This window comes from Hippopotamus amphibius, chromosome 1 (assembly GCF_030028045.1).
Source record: "Hippopotamus amphibius kiboko isolate mHipAmp2 chromosome 1, mHipAmp2.hap2, whole genome shotgun sequence".
NCBI lineage: Eukaryota > Metazoa > Chordata > Mammalia > Artiodactyla > Hippopotamidae > Hippopotamus > Hippopotamus amphibius.
In genome coordinates, this window is record NC_080186.1 from 80664894 (window position 1) to 80680271 (window position 15378).

The following is a 15378-nucleotide window of genomic DNA, read 5'->3' on the forward strand; positions in this document are numbered from 1 at the left end:
CAAGAGAAGCCGACACACTAAGAAGCCCGTGCACAGCAACGAAGAGTAGCCCCCGCTCACCACAACTAGAGAAAGCTCATGCGCAGCAATGAAGACCCAACACAGCCAAAAATTAAAAAAAAATTTTTTTGTTCTCCATAAGACATAGCTACAGAATGTCCCAATATGTGCTATATGTGTCAGTGTGACAGTGTATTCCCGTTTGTGCTCTTAGCACTCAGCATTGCCATCACATAGTAGGAACTAAAAAAAATGTTTGTTGGACTTAATGGGCGCTTGAGTTGAATAGTGTAAACACTTTATAGCCAAAATAGTTTTTGTTTTGTTTTGTTTTTTTTAAAGAAACTGATGTTTATTTTCTATCCATCTTATTTCTGTTTTCTGCTTAAAAGCCTGGGGCGAGACAGCTTAAGACCACTCAGTGGTTGTTCCTACCCTTTCAGTGGCCTGAGCAGTGGGAGCTGCAGACCAGCCCTCAGTGGTGGACTGAGAGCTCCCGTCTTCTCAGAAACTGCTGGGCAGGCACAGAGGCACCTGTACATTCAGACCCGTCTGGGACCTCAGGTGGAGTAGCAGTGAACTTGGGAGCTGTAGCGGTCCGTTCACCCTGACGTTCCTCCTTGGCCATGGCCTTCTCAGCGTGGCCTGATCTTCCTTTTCAGTCTCTCCAGCACCTCTGTAGAAGCAGAGATCAGGTGTGACCTCCCACGGGTGTGCACACAGGATGGTACCACGCATGTGCGGAACTTCCTGGGCCAGCATCCACCAGACCCACTGAGTGAGCTCCCTTGTTGCTGCAAGGATGGCAGCATCCACAGGGCGCAGAGGACAGTCTGTGTTACAGGGAGCAGTGGTAGGTGGGTTAACCTACAACACCTCTGTGAGAGGCTACTCATCAGCCCTGGGGTCAGTAACCACCAGAAGATGCGGCCCCTGGAAGGCTCCCTGGATCTGGTTAGTGATGGTTCCAGGAGGGAAGCAGGCAGCAATAGAAGAGGCTCCAGCGACAGCAGCAAACTTCAGCACAGCCCTCTGGCTAGTGTTGCTGGAGGATGTGACACTGACCAGTCAGTTTTTAAATGGTAACAATGGCACAAGCTGTCTGCAGACGCTTCTCCCAGGTGCCCTTCAAATCTATAATGTAGACGCCATCACTTATCTTTAGTAGATGTAATGTTCCATTTGGAAGTCAAGGTTGGTTCACCTAAGTGGGTTCCTGCTGTTTGGAATTTGAGGACATCCTCCCACTTCATCTGTAGGACATCAAGGGCTCTGGACATTGTGAAAATTTCCCTTTAAGTTGTTATGGAAACCCAGGACAACACCGTCTGGACCCCTCTCTGGGTAGTGCAGAGTGGTGCACCCAAAGTTTGACTGCGAGTCTGCTCACTGTTTTTGACTGCGAGTCTGCTCACTGTTCTGTTGCTGGGAGCCCTACAAAATAAAATGTTAAGGGCGTTTTATGCTGAGTAAAACCTCTGAGCTTAGGAACCAGTGTGCCTAAGACCTCGAATTTCTTTCTGGCTCTCAGTATGAGTCATGATTATTTCCCTTGCGTCATCCTCTGCATGTGGCTTTTCATCTTACATTCTGGCTTTGCTCCAGGAGACGACACACTGCCTTATGCCAGGGACCTAGTGAAAGGTCACACCCGGAATGGCCAGGCTGGGGGAAGCTCACTTAACAGTGTGGGTCCCTGACTGCATTCTTTCGTGCTCTGCCTCGGTGGGGTAAAAGCAAGAGTGAAAAATTCCAAAGGGGCCTAAAATTTAGAGTTTGGCCTGGTAGTATAACTAGAAGGTTTTTTTTGCTCTGATCGCTATCACCAGGAGTGAGTGAGTTTCTGTCATTTCCCCACCAAATGAAAAATGGAATTTACGATGAATGGTTGTTAAATAGAGTGATCCGGACTTATTCTTTCCAGCCTAGTGAGACCCATCCCAACCTTTTACAGACAGTTTCTTTAAAGACAGCATGAGAAACCTCGGTGTCCTCTGGAGGTTTTTGTAAATGGATGCCAGCCCAGCTCTTATTAAACTGGGTTTATACGTCATATAATTGCCCATCTTGACGTAGCTCGTCCAGACCCTGCTTGAGCAAGGACAAAATCAGTTTGAGGGTTCTCTTCTGCTGCAAATGCTGAGCTTGAGTGTTTTGTTGTTGTTGTTGTTGCTTCAACTTCGTCTTTTTTCATGTTGTCCCTAAACTTGTTGAAGTCTCTCCCTTTTTCAGTTTTTTTCATCTACATAGATTATGTCTAGTGTGGTTGACGTTCACCTCAATCCAATTCAAAGTACTAAAGCAAACATCTACTGAGCACCCGGTCAATACAAAGCATGCTGGTGCTGTTTTCTAGAGCTTCAACATAGAGTCTTCAGAGCTAGAGCATTCAACACAGTAGCCATTAGCCCTATGTGGCTACTGAAATTAAATTAATGAAAATTAAATGAAATAGAAATTTCGGTTCCTCAGTTGTACTAGCCATATTTCAAGTGCTCCACAACCACATATGGGTAGTGGCTACTGTATTAGACAGCTCAGATATAAAATGTTTCCATCCCTGTGGAAAGTTCTGCTGGACCGTGCTGTTACAGAGATTACAAGCATAGCCTCTGAGGACAAACTGCCTGGGTTCAAAAACCTGGCTTTGCCTCTTGTTAGCAAGCGAATTGATCTTTCTAAGTCTCAATTTCTTCATCTGTGAAACGAAGCTAATAATAGCAGCTACCTAACAGGGTATTTGTGAGGGTTGAAATGAGATGAGGTATTTAGAGACTCAGCACAGTGCCTGGCTCATAGCAGGACACCAGGGGAAGACCTGGGGCAAAGGGAGGTTGCAAATAACAGGATGTTCAAATAGTGGCTGAATTTAGTGGCTGAAATAAGATAGAAAATAGTTTCCCTTTTAATTAAAAATCTGGAGGTAGGCAACCCCGGATTGGCATGGCATGTCCCCACGGGCAGGATGAGGATGCGTCCACTGTCTCTTTAGGTTCCCGGAAGTCTCCTCCTGACATATCCACTTGTGTCCTATTGGCCTGAATTCAGTCACATGGCCACATCTGGCAGCACAGGAAACTGCGGAACAGTTTTTTTCTTTTCTAGGTGGCTGTGTTTCCAGCTAAAATTTTTGTTACTGATAGAGGAAGCGGGGAATGCATATTGGGGGAAACTAGCATTCTCTGCTACTAAGAGAGACAAGATTGAAGCCGGAGTACAGAGGTCTTTAATGCAGTCTAAGGAGTTTGTATTTTATTGCTTGGGCTCTGTGGAGCTTTGATATTCTCATTGTAGGGAGATAATACAGTTAAAGGCTGTTCATGGTCCTGGACTCTGACATGGTTCCTCAAGCCAGCAATACTCCCCCCAGCAATACTCAGATACTTTCAAGAACAGTTACTTTCAATTAAAAAATTTCCCCCAATCTTCCAACATTCTTTCCCTCTCTCACTCCTTTTTAAGTAAGGAGAAAGGTAGCCTAAGGGGAGGAAATGTGAGAAGGCAGCCCTTTCACCTGGCAGGTCTGCTTTTAAACTTCCTCCAGTGTATCACTGGCCCTCCCAAAAAGGGCTGAGAGTGGAAATCAGTTCTTCATATGGGTTGGGGAGGCTGCATAGAGGTAGGTGGTATCTTTTTGTTATCAAGATAGTGCACTCTCTCTCTCTCCGAGCACTTGTGCTTACCTCTGACACTGCATTGTTGATGGTGTGCTCTGCTAGATTCTAAGAGGCTTGAGGACAGAGTTCAGGTCTTCCTTGAGTCCATATCCTCTGCAATTAACACAGTACCTAGGGCAGGGCATATATAGGGTTATGGAATGTCTGGGTAAATGCTGAGCCCGTGAATGCTGCCTAGATGGCACTGGCCTTAAAGCAGCTGCACTTGAGCTGAAATCCTCACACTGTTGATTATTGCTGAGTTTGTGGTGAAAGCATTTCATGCAAAGGCTAAGAGAAAGACTTTTGTAAGGTGTGGACAGTTATGGCCACCTGGAATGTGATTCTGTTCAGAGTACATTGGACCCTGTAGCAATCAGATAGGTCAAATAATTCGTGTTAAATCCTGGAGGAGGTCCTCTCTTACTTTGCCTTTGTCATTCTAGGCACTGGTTTACTAACACAATAAAAAATATACTGAATTTGTGTGCTCATAAGATATATCCTTAGGTAAGCCCCTCCAATGAGATTTTTAAATCAGCAAATATTTATTGTGTCTGTGTGAAGCATTATGGTAGGGGCCAGAGGAATAGAGATAGATAAATAAAAGAATGAAACCTTGCTTTCAAGGAATTTACAATCAACAAACACTGTGCTAGGTTGTAGGAATCTAAATGTGATTGACTAGGCTTCTACCCACAAGGGGCTTACAATATGGTATGAAAAGCAGGCAGATAAGCAGATGATTACATGTACTGTGATCTAGTGTTTGAACCTTTCTTGGGGCAAATGTACACATTTTGGTTAAAAATTTAAAGAAATCGTCCATTTGAGATTTTGTGAAATCTGCAGACACATTCTAGTTAACTAGTATGTAAAGTGTTTTCAGAGAATTGGATTTATTTTAGTAGTGGCAGGAATACGATATGCAACTGGGGTGGGGGGTGGGAAGAGAGTTGATCATTTTGAGGTGACGTTAAATTATCTTTTGACACCAGCTGTATCTTTTTTATAACAGAAAATGGAAACAACTCTGTCCTTGACCTTCAAAAAGAAATTGACTTACCTAGCTTAACTATTCAAACAAACAACTGTGTACTCTCTTCAATTCCTATGATGATTTTGATTTACTGTAAATGACTGAATTTAATGAACTAAATTATGCTATTTAAATGCATTTTGTGAATGGTATTGTAGTTTGTTACAAAGCATTATGTCTATGCTAAATTGTGCTGTAAATGATATGGTATGGAACATATGTGCTGTATTCATAATTTAACTGTTGCTATGGAGTGCCTTCTTGGATAGGACATACTGAAAAAGGAGCCTTTATTTACCTGGTGAAATGAAGGTGATATCTCAGCAAATCACTAGGTCTTACTGACCTTGGCAGAATTACAGTGCTAATATTTTCACATGGATGAACTGTTCTTGAACAATTTCTCTAATGTATATGGCAGAAATAGGCTTTCCATTAAAACTGGATATATATGGTATATCTTCCCTTTCCATTTTTTTCCCCTTCAACAAACATTTACTGCAGTCATAGCAAGGATAATTCCACCTCCATTAAGGTTCATGTTTTCTTCTGGTCTCTCAAATGGCAGAGATAATAGAAATCAAAGGTTTGTCCTGCACTTATGCCGGTGCTCTCTGAAAGGACTTGCATTAGATAACACCCTGCTCTTCTTCTTTCTGAGTAATTTGAGAGATTTTGTAAAAAGAGTAACTGCTGTGGCCAAATAGCATCTTTATTACTGATACAGGCTACGTTGGCTTAGTGTGGGAGCCAATTAGGCTTGCTAACAAAATCCTGACGTTAGATATTCTTACCCACCAGGTCCTGGGCTTTCTTACGTGGAAGGATGGCATAGGTAAGATTTTTAACATGGAAAAGCAAAGAATTTGTGCTTTCTGTGGATAGGCTCATCTAAGAGAAAGAAGAGTTGAGCCAATGTGAGCATTCTTTACAAAGTTTATCGGTTAGGGGGACTTCCCTGTTGGTCCAGTGGTTAAGAATCCACCTTCCAGTGAAGGGGACTGGGGTTCGATCCCTGGTCGGGGAACTAAGATCCCACATGCCGTGGGGCAACTAAGCCCGTGCACCACAACTACAGAGCCTGTGCATCACAAGTAAAGCCCACGTGCTGCAACCACAGAGCCCACGTGCTCTCGAGCCCCTGCGCCACAACTAGAAAGAAATCTGTATGCCACAATGAAAGATCCCGCATGCCGCAACAAAGACCCTATACAGCCATAAATAAATAAATAAATAAATATTTTTTAAAAAGTTTATCAGTTAGGTTAAAATGGGTAAAGGGAAAGAGAGAGGCCTTAGCTGTCTTCATAGGAAGGAAACATTAGGCATGAGAAAAAAATCATCCCCCAATAACAAGTGGACTTTTTTTAAAAAAGGAATTAGTTTGAAAGTTTATTGCTAGAGAGAAATTTATAGGATTTGTTGCACATTTATGATGATTATTCCATTTTTTCCCCTCTGAAGTGTATCTTCATGATATCAATACTTCAATTATTTGCTAGACGAAGAGACAGCCGCTTGGGGCAACCCCAACTTTAAGTTTAGGAAAAATTGCTTGAAATTCAAGTGATCATTCTCAGTAGTTCAGTCCTGGCCATTATATTATATTGACATAGCACAAGACTGAAAGTAAGGAGACTTTGGTTCTTAGACAAGTTTCATGATCATTAGCTCTGTCTTAACTCAAGCTGCCATAACAAAATACCATAGACTGGGTGGCTTAAACAACAGACATCTATTTTCTCACAGTTCGGGAACCTAGAAGTCTGAGATTAGAGTTTTAGCAAGGTTGGTTTCTGAAGGACTGCCTTCTTGGTTTGTGGGTGTGGACTTCTTGCCATGTGCTCACATGACCTCTTCTTTGTGTGCACTCAGAGTGAGCATGCTCTTCTAGTGTCTCTTCTTATGAGGACACTAGTCCTATCATGTCTGGAACCCACCCTTATGACCTCATTTAACTTTACCTCCTTTTGGCCCTATATCTAAATACAGTCACACTGGGGTTAGGGTTTCAACATATGAATTTTGGGTGGGGGACACAGTTCAGTCCATAGCAAGCTCATTGTGTAACCAGGCAAGTGATTTCTGACTCTTTTCCCCATAGGAAATTCATGGGAGTTAATGCCTTATGTTAGCTCATAAGGTTACCAGTACATCAAGTGAAATCACGGACATTAATAAATTGAAATGTTTAAAGTGCCATACATATGTCATTATTTTTATTCATTTCTGAATCTAATAGTTACCGATGGTAGGCATTTCTTGATATTTGACCATCCTTAGTTTTTTTTCTCTTACCTGAATATTTCGAGATGACAGGTAGGAAAATTGAATTATGTCTGATTGTGGTCTCACCCCCTTAAGAAAACATCTTTTAGAGGCAGAAAAAAGCATGAAGTGGGCATTGCGCAACAAGAAATGTTAATTTTTCCATAATGACTTCAAACATTCAGCAACTAGATTTCACAACCAACCAATCCTCTGGTAACAAATAAGAGTTCAGTTTTATTTTGATTTTGTTTTTGAAGTACAGTTCTTTTGGATCAAATTCATAAAATTTAAGAGAAGAATGGGCCTATCTAGTCAGACTGCAAAAGAATATAATGTTGGCACTAGATAGAGAACACTAAGCTGGTGGAAGAGTTTTTTCAGTTAATGAGACTGAATTTTGCAACTTAGAGTTAGGTGTATGCAAATGACTAGATAGTAGATTCTGATGAGTTGCTGTAAGAAAATAATTAGTTTTGGTCATTTTTCTGTGCTGTATTTGGCGTTTTTCTCAAAGTGATTTATTTAACATGTCTCTTGGTAATATTCTCTCTATATTTATTTTAGAAGTACCAGTAAATGATACAACTAATATTCTAAAATATTATAATGGAGATGAACTTGGAGTTCATCTATTTGCTCTTTCTTAGGATTATAGTACAAAAAGCTACTTTGGGAGTGGGGGAATATAATTCTTATCAGAAACATAAAACTGTTTGGTAATACAATCTTTTTAAAAAAATATTTGTTAATTTTCTTGGTCATGCTGCACAGCTTGTAGGATCTTTGTTCCCCAACCAGGGACTGAACTGGGGCCCCAGCAGTGAAAGCACTGGGTCCTAACCTCTGGACCACCAGGGAATTCCCTGGCGGGAATCTTTAAGTGGAATGTTTAAGCAGGTGTGTGAAGGCTGCTAGAGATGCTCCTGGGACCATTCTTTGTGATTGGCTACCATGAATGGGTATAGGTGGGGCAAACTGTAGGACTCCCCACATCAGCAATGTGGAATTATAATGTTAGAGATTTTACATTTTTCTGAATGCCAGAAACATAGAATTTTGGCTGATTATTCTAGCAAGGTGCCAGGCTGATATACAGCTAGAATCAGAGACTTAGAGAAGCAAAATCTATAGAGTGAGCTCTTGGGACACGTTTCTAGAGTCCCCACACCACACTTGCAGATGACAAAACAAAAACCAAGGACTATTAAGTGATTTGTTCAAAGTCACCCAACAAGTTAGTCATTGAGCCAGATGCCCTAGGTATTCTTCCAGTACAGTATATCCTATATGCAAGAAAGAGACAGTATTACAGTCATCCAATAGAGAAATTAAGGCAAAGGAAGTCCCTTGTGTGACCACCAAAGCATTTAAGATATAGAATTAGATCATCTGAATGTTTAGTAATACTTAAAGATCAGGTCATTAAATGTCTAATTAAATCTCCTATGCAATACTTGAATCCAATCTACAGAATCCCTGGCAAACGGTTATTCAATGTTTGCACACTTAGAGTGATGGGAAACTTAATCTTTGTTTAGCTCAGATTGCTAGAAAGTTTCACAGGTTTTAATTCTGCTTTCTGGTGGTTCAAAAATCATAGAGTTAGCCATGGGATTATATTATTCTATACCCTCTTTCATGTGTATTACCCTTGTCTGTTGTTACTCTCAACATTCTATGTTTTAGTAGCATGTACTGAAATGTCCACTGCATCAATCAAATCTATAAATATGCCTCTTTGATAAGAATTTCAAGTTCATTGTATAAAACAGGCCTGGAAAGTTTCAAAAAGGGGTAAGGAAAGGGAAACTAGAGTCTATTAATATTCCTTTAGGCAAATTGTTTGATTTCCTTGAGGTCTTTGCAAATACTGGTTCTCATATGGGTCTCAGTATGACTAATATAATCTATTTGGCCAACTTGATTCAACCTGTTTTCTAAAACTCATTGATTTGTTATCTCTATGCATCTTTGTGATACTGACATTTTCCAGCATCCATGGATAGTACTCAGAAAATTATGTAAGGTATTCCCTTCCATTCAGATCTGCAATAATAGTAACAGTTTAGTTTTGTGTACTTTGTATTAAGCAAATTTGATATATAAAAGTCAGATTTAGATAAAAAAATTTCAGGAAATGATTAATTCACTCAAAGGATTCTTTTAAATAACTAGTTCCCCAAATGCCCTTTAAGTTTAATTAGATTGGAAAAAAGTTGTGTTTAGACCTAAGATCTCTGGAATATTTCAAGTACATAAAGCAAGATATAGACATTTGAAAACTGCATAAGGGAGAATAGAATTACAGAAATAAACTTGTAGGTGAGCAAAGAGAATAGAGAGATGAAGTTCAACACAAAAGGCTGTAGGAATAATCCCACATTTGGTGGGTTACATATATGCTCCACGCTGTTTGAGAGTTACTGGAGCTTGTGGCTCAGCCTAAGAGGTTTAATTATTATTTTAAACAATCAAGTGTTCACAGACTCATAGAAAAAACAGGTCAGGTGTATGCCAGATTTTACTAGGGTTATCCGGAACAGAATCTGAATTAAAAACTTTAAGAAAATTCTATTTTTGTTTTTAATCTATTCCAATGTCAGGAAATTTTTTCTCCTTACAGTCTAACCTAAGCCTCTAGCTTGATTCTCGTGGAAGAAAAAGTTACATCTGGTTATCACCTCTTTGTAAGGATCCTCCAGGTACACAGGCTCCGTCTCTCTCTGGGTTATGAGGACCTGAACAACTTGCCACTAAGTTTTTGGTGATTTTGTTAGGACCTGATAAGTGGGAAGATTCTCTTACTGATCCCATGCCCTTTTTTATCCAAGTGAGTAAAAGCCAGCTGAGGGATAGAAATAGTGCTTACCAGCACTTACTTGTGTGGCTCAGGCTCTTCCCTCTGCACTTGCTGGGGCCCAATTTGATATTTTACATATTGTTTTGGGGTATAAGACTAGGTAACCTTATAATGATAATAAGAATAGGAAACATCTCTTTATAAAGTCAAAAAGTAAAGAATAGAATTCAATATAAAACTTCTGAGAAATCTCTCATACTTAGTGGCAAAATTTACTGTTTACATTAGGTCAAAAATTACTCTTAGAAAATGTTATGGACCAATGTCTTAGGAACCAAGCACAAGACAGACTTTGGATCAGGTCTGGACCAATAATTTTTTTTTTCTGAAGACATTTAAAATGTATCTAAAATGCATTTTAAAGTCAGTATGCTTTAGGCTACTTGATTTATGATATGCCTTGGTGTAGCTTCATATTTCTTGGGTATACACTTTTCATCAACATTGGAAATTTTTTTGGCCATTATTTCTTCAAATAGTTTTTCCCTTCCCCTCCTTTCTCTCTTCTCTTTCTGGGACTTCAATTACTCATATATTAAGCTGCTTGAAGGTGTCTCACAGCTCATTGGTAGTCTGTTCATTTTTTTTTTTTGCAGTCTGCAGTGTCAAACTACTGTTAATCCTATCCAGTGTATTTTTCATCTTTGACATTGTACTTTTTGCTTTTAGTAGTTTGATTTAGGTCATTTTTATATCTTTGATGTCTCTCCTTACCATGCTTATGCTTTCCTTTGTCTTCTGAAATATATGGAGTATATTTATAATAGCCGTTTTAATGTTCTTTTCTCCTGATTTCTAATCTGTTTAATTTCTGGGTCTGCTTCTATTGATTGATTTTTCTCCTTATTGTAGGCCATAATTTCCTGCTTCTTGTGTGACTTTGTGAATTTGGATGCTAGACATTTGTGAGTTTTATGTTGTTTAATGCTGGATTCTTTTGCATTCCTATAAATATTTTTAAGCTTTGTTCATTCAGATAACTTGGAAATAGGTTGATCCTTTTGAGATGTGCTTTTAAATTTTGTTAGGGAGGACTAGAACAACTTTTAGTCTAGGGCTAATTTGCCTACTACTGAGACATTATCCTTCTAAGTTTTTTACCTGTTGCCTTATATATTATGAGGGTTTTTGTTTTTGTTTTTACCCTGGCTGTTGGGAATGTGAACTATTCCCAGCTCTGTGTAAGCTCTGAAAATTGTTCCACCTGCTCCTTACCAGTTGCTCATTTTCCAACCTTGGGTAGTTTCCTCGTATGCGTGTGCCTATCGACACTCAGCATGAGACTCTGCACATCTTCAGAGATCTCTTCTTTGGTGCTCTGGTGCTCTGTCCTGTGATTCTAGCCACCTTGGCTTCCCCACATTTTCAACTCTGTCTCTCAACTTAGGGAGACCACCTCATTTATTTTGCCTCCTCCCAGAGATCATTGCACTGCCTGTTGTTCCATGTCTGAAAACTATTATTTTATATACTTGTCTGTTTTTTTAGTTAACTCCATCATAGCCAGAAGTGACATCCTAAAAGTCAGTATATTTTAGGACTCAAGTGAGAAGAATGCTTTCCAACTTTTTATTCGTATACCCTAAAAATGTTCAATACACAGTATTTAAAGGCATTTATGTAAACAATTGAAATCTTTGGGGAAATTAAAACAACAAAATTTGATTGCATATCATGATTTCATATTTTGCAGATGTTAATATTTAATCATATGCAGAGCCATTTAGCTTAAGTGCATTAATGTAACTCATTTAAAAGAGGCCAGTAATTGTCCTATTAACTCCCAGCCTGGATATTATCTGCTCTGCCCTGCTAGTAAGGCCAGAGGGGGACTCTTCTATTGGCACCCACAGAGATTGTTCTGATCTGTTGAAAATCCTGTTAAAATCTAATTACTTAGGAGAATCAGCCAGGGAATATCTAATGAGCTCGAGGAAACCCACTAGAAGAAATTCTGCGTTACTAACGAATGAAATGTCTTCTGTCTTTCAATTATACTGGTACCATATGAACATAATTGCTGCCTTATAAAATGTGACTCTTGTTTGTTGTTTTTTAATTGTGTGTCATGAATTTTTTTGATCATGTGAAAATAACTTAATTTCCCGTGGAGGACAAAGGATGGTTTAAAGCTTAAATAGGCATAATTTATTTCCTCACAAATATTTAATAACTTGTTATCAAATGCTTAAAAAATGTACCTTAATTAGTGAAACCACTGCACAGGTGTGAAAATTTTGATTATTAAAATAACTTGAATTTTTAGTCTAGAATGAAAAACATGTTCATCAGGAAACTTTGAAAAGGATTATTCTCTGCCATCATCTTAAAAATATTGCCAAAAGAAGTTGATTTATTAAAAATGAAGATTCATTTGTCTCACTTATTTTGTAAATATATCTCTGAGACAGCGTAGTTTACATTTTCTTCTCTCTTTAACAATTAGCAATACTTTTTTTTTTCACGTCCAACTTGACTTTGTATTTCAACTTTGTTGACTTTCTACTTCTCTATATTTAGGACTTTTTTCTTAAAATTGGATGGTTGGTTAAGACTAGGGGTTTGGGAGTCAGATAGACCTCAGGTATTCAAATCTTAATCTACTGAGAACAAATTTCTTAACCGTCTGAGTCTCAGTTTGATTTCTATACAATGGGGACACTAACTAATATGTTAAAGTTGTGAAGATTTTGTGAGGTAAAGCATGTAAAGTGCTTAGCATGGTATCATTCATGTTGTAACTGCTTAAGAGATGGTAATTATTATTTTTGAAGATTAATTAAAATTTGGTATATGAAAGGATTGTGATATCTAAGATTCATTAAAAACTAATGTAGGGTGAATTTCTATTATCCTAATGTATTTCTATCACCATGCTCATATTAAATTTGTTGAAAAAATTAAAAAGGGTCTATTTTTAGTAGCATGTCGGTGAACTTCATTCCAAAGTTTATCAAGTTTTTAGCCAATATGTCATTTTATAACATGGATTGATTTCAGCAGATGACATCAGAAACAAAATGTGGTTTGGTGATACATTACTTAGAAAAATACCTGTCTTAGTGATAAATTATTATTGGAATATTATATGATTTTAATGATTGAGGAGAAAAAAGACTATTACATATTATTTCAACAATTAACAATGTAACTATTATTTAAAATTATTATCTGGCCTATAGAACTCTGGCAGTTGAGATACTTAAATTGACAGTGCTTTTATTTTCAGTCATTTGATAACATGTTAAAATTAGATTTTCTATTTTGCCTGAAATATAGATTAAAATATTTTTAAATCAGACTATTTGGAAATTGATATACAAGTAGCCTTATAAAATGATTCTTGTGTATTACAATTGGCAAGGAGATAGAATTATTATAATAATGTTTTCATTTAGAATATGATCTTTTATACTTAAAATTCCTTTTTTGTGTAACTCCCCAAATTTGGGGCCCGTGACAAGGTTTTCACTGGTTGACAACAACAACAACAAAAAAAGACAATATAAATTTTCCATAAAGCTAAATTTATTGAATTGAAAGAACTATTTATAGTCATGTGTATATGTAATATATATACACATATACACACACATATATATATGGCCTATCTTTTCTTTGCAAAGAAAAAACTTTTTAGAGTAGTTTTAGGTTCACAGCAAAATTCAGGAGGTATAGAGATTTCTGATGTGTTCCCTGAACCTCCCAACATGCAGAACCTCCTCTTTTATCAACATCCCCCAGCAGACTGATACATCTGTTCCAACTGATAAGCCTACATTTACGCATTATTATCATCCAAAGTTCATGGTTTACATTAGGGTTCACTCTTGGTGTTGTATAATACATTCTATGGGTTTGGACAAAGGTAAACTGGCATATAGCCACCACTATAGCATCATAGAGAGTAGTTTCCACTGCCTAAAAATCCTAAATGCCCCACCTACTTATCCCTCCTCCGCCCACCTTGCAGCCACTAATCTTTTTACTGTCCCTGTATTTTTGCCTTTTCCAAAATGTTCACGTAGTTGGAATCATATGGTAGGTAGCCTTTTCAGATTGGCTTCTTTTACTTGGTAATATGCATTGCAGTTTCATCCATGTCATATAGCCTATATCCTATGAAATCGTAGTAAATGATTTGTCCAGTGTTCCTATTTGCCAAAAACAAAACAAAGCAAAAGTCAGTCATCGTATGTGACCCTCCCATATATTTTTTGAAATGTTCTTGAAATCTAAAAATCTTCGACATATCTATTTTATATACCTATTTTCTTGCCTGTTGAATGGAGGTAATGATTCTTATTTTATTGGATTAGTGTGAAGGCTAAGTGAGATACATAGTGGAAGTGCTTGGGATAGCACTCAACACTCTATGGATGCTTCCGATTTTATTTTAGTCCAGTCTGAAACTCTGGTGTAGGACCCAAGGTTTCATCCAGTTTTCCTTTGAGGAGAGTGAAGATAGGGAGCTCAGATTGGGACATTCCTTGGCATGTAGTAGATGCCAAATAAATATTTTTTGAGTCTAAGGGTTAATAAAGTAGAAGAGTCTTGTAGGTAGTTGGGTATGAGTGTTAGGAGTTCTAGAATGAGTTCTAGACAGGAAATGTTTTGTACATAGATGGTAACTGAAGTTAGTAAAGTATGAAGACAGGAGGACCTGGGAAATACCATAATGATTTTAAAGCCCATGAAGCTGTGTTGCCTCCCCAACATATATGCAAAGAAAGCACAAAGGTCAGGACATCTTACAACATCCTCATAGCAGTTATTTGTTTCATGTCCTTCTTAATTTTGTAGGCTTTCCATCCTAGATGAAAGTGTGAAATTCTTTGGACTCTGCTTGTTGAATCTTTAATTCCAGAGCTGGAACCTCTTTTCCTGTGAGGCATTCACCATGCTGGGTGCTGTTGGCACCAAAGATAATCCTTTAGGATGAAAAAAAAATATGTCAGAACTAAGAGATTATTTAGGACCTTTGAGTCAAGTTGGATTATTTCCTGATAATAAGTATTTTCTCTGAAGAATGATCCATCCTATTAGAGAAGCACGCCTTCTTTGACAGATCACACAGCTTGAGAAGAGATGTACGTGGAAAGGTACGGAAGAAAGGAGACCCTAGCCTAGCCAGCCAGAACTAATGAAGCCAGCCTGGCAATCAATGGCATGACAGATGTTGCAGCCAGATCACTCTCACACCCAATAGAGATGTATGGTTTTCTTACTTGTATGTAAAAGGGCAGCCAGAAAGTCCTTTGTGCAGCCTGGCCTTTGTTACCAGCTGTCTGGTTGTTGGTAGAACTTGTCTCTGCTTATAGTACCCTCCCCATTTCATCCCAAGGGATACATTTACTCCATAAACCCTGTTCTCATGTGCTCAGTCAGTCTGTCCACCAGAGTAGTTCTAAAGTTTCCTTGGCTTGGTTTTAACTCCTGAACTTTTTGTTATTGAGAGTGGGCCATAGCTAAGCTATGATGTTGGCAAAGTTCATTGTCCACAACTCTGGGATTTTTTCTGTGCCCTTTCTCCCTGGCTCCTGAGGTCTTCT

The 15378-nt window shown here is 38.4% G+C and overlaps 1 pseudogene; it reads right to left on the bottom strand.

Moving 5' to 3' along the window:
* Positions 1–408: 408 nt before the first annotated feature.
* On the bottom strand, positions 409–1280 carry LOC130834740 (40S ribosomal protein SA-like; annotated as a pseudogene).
* Between the last annotated feature and the right edge of the window lie 14098 nt (positions 1281–15378).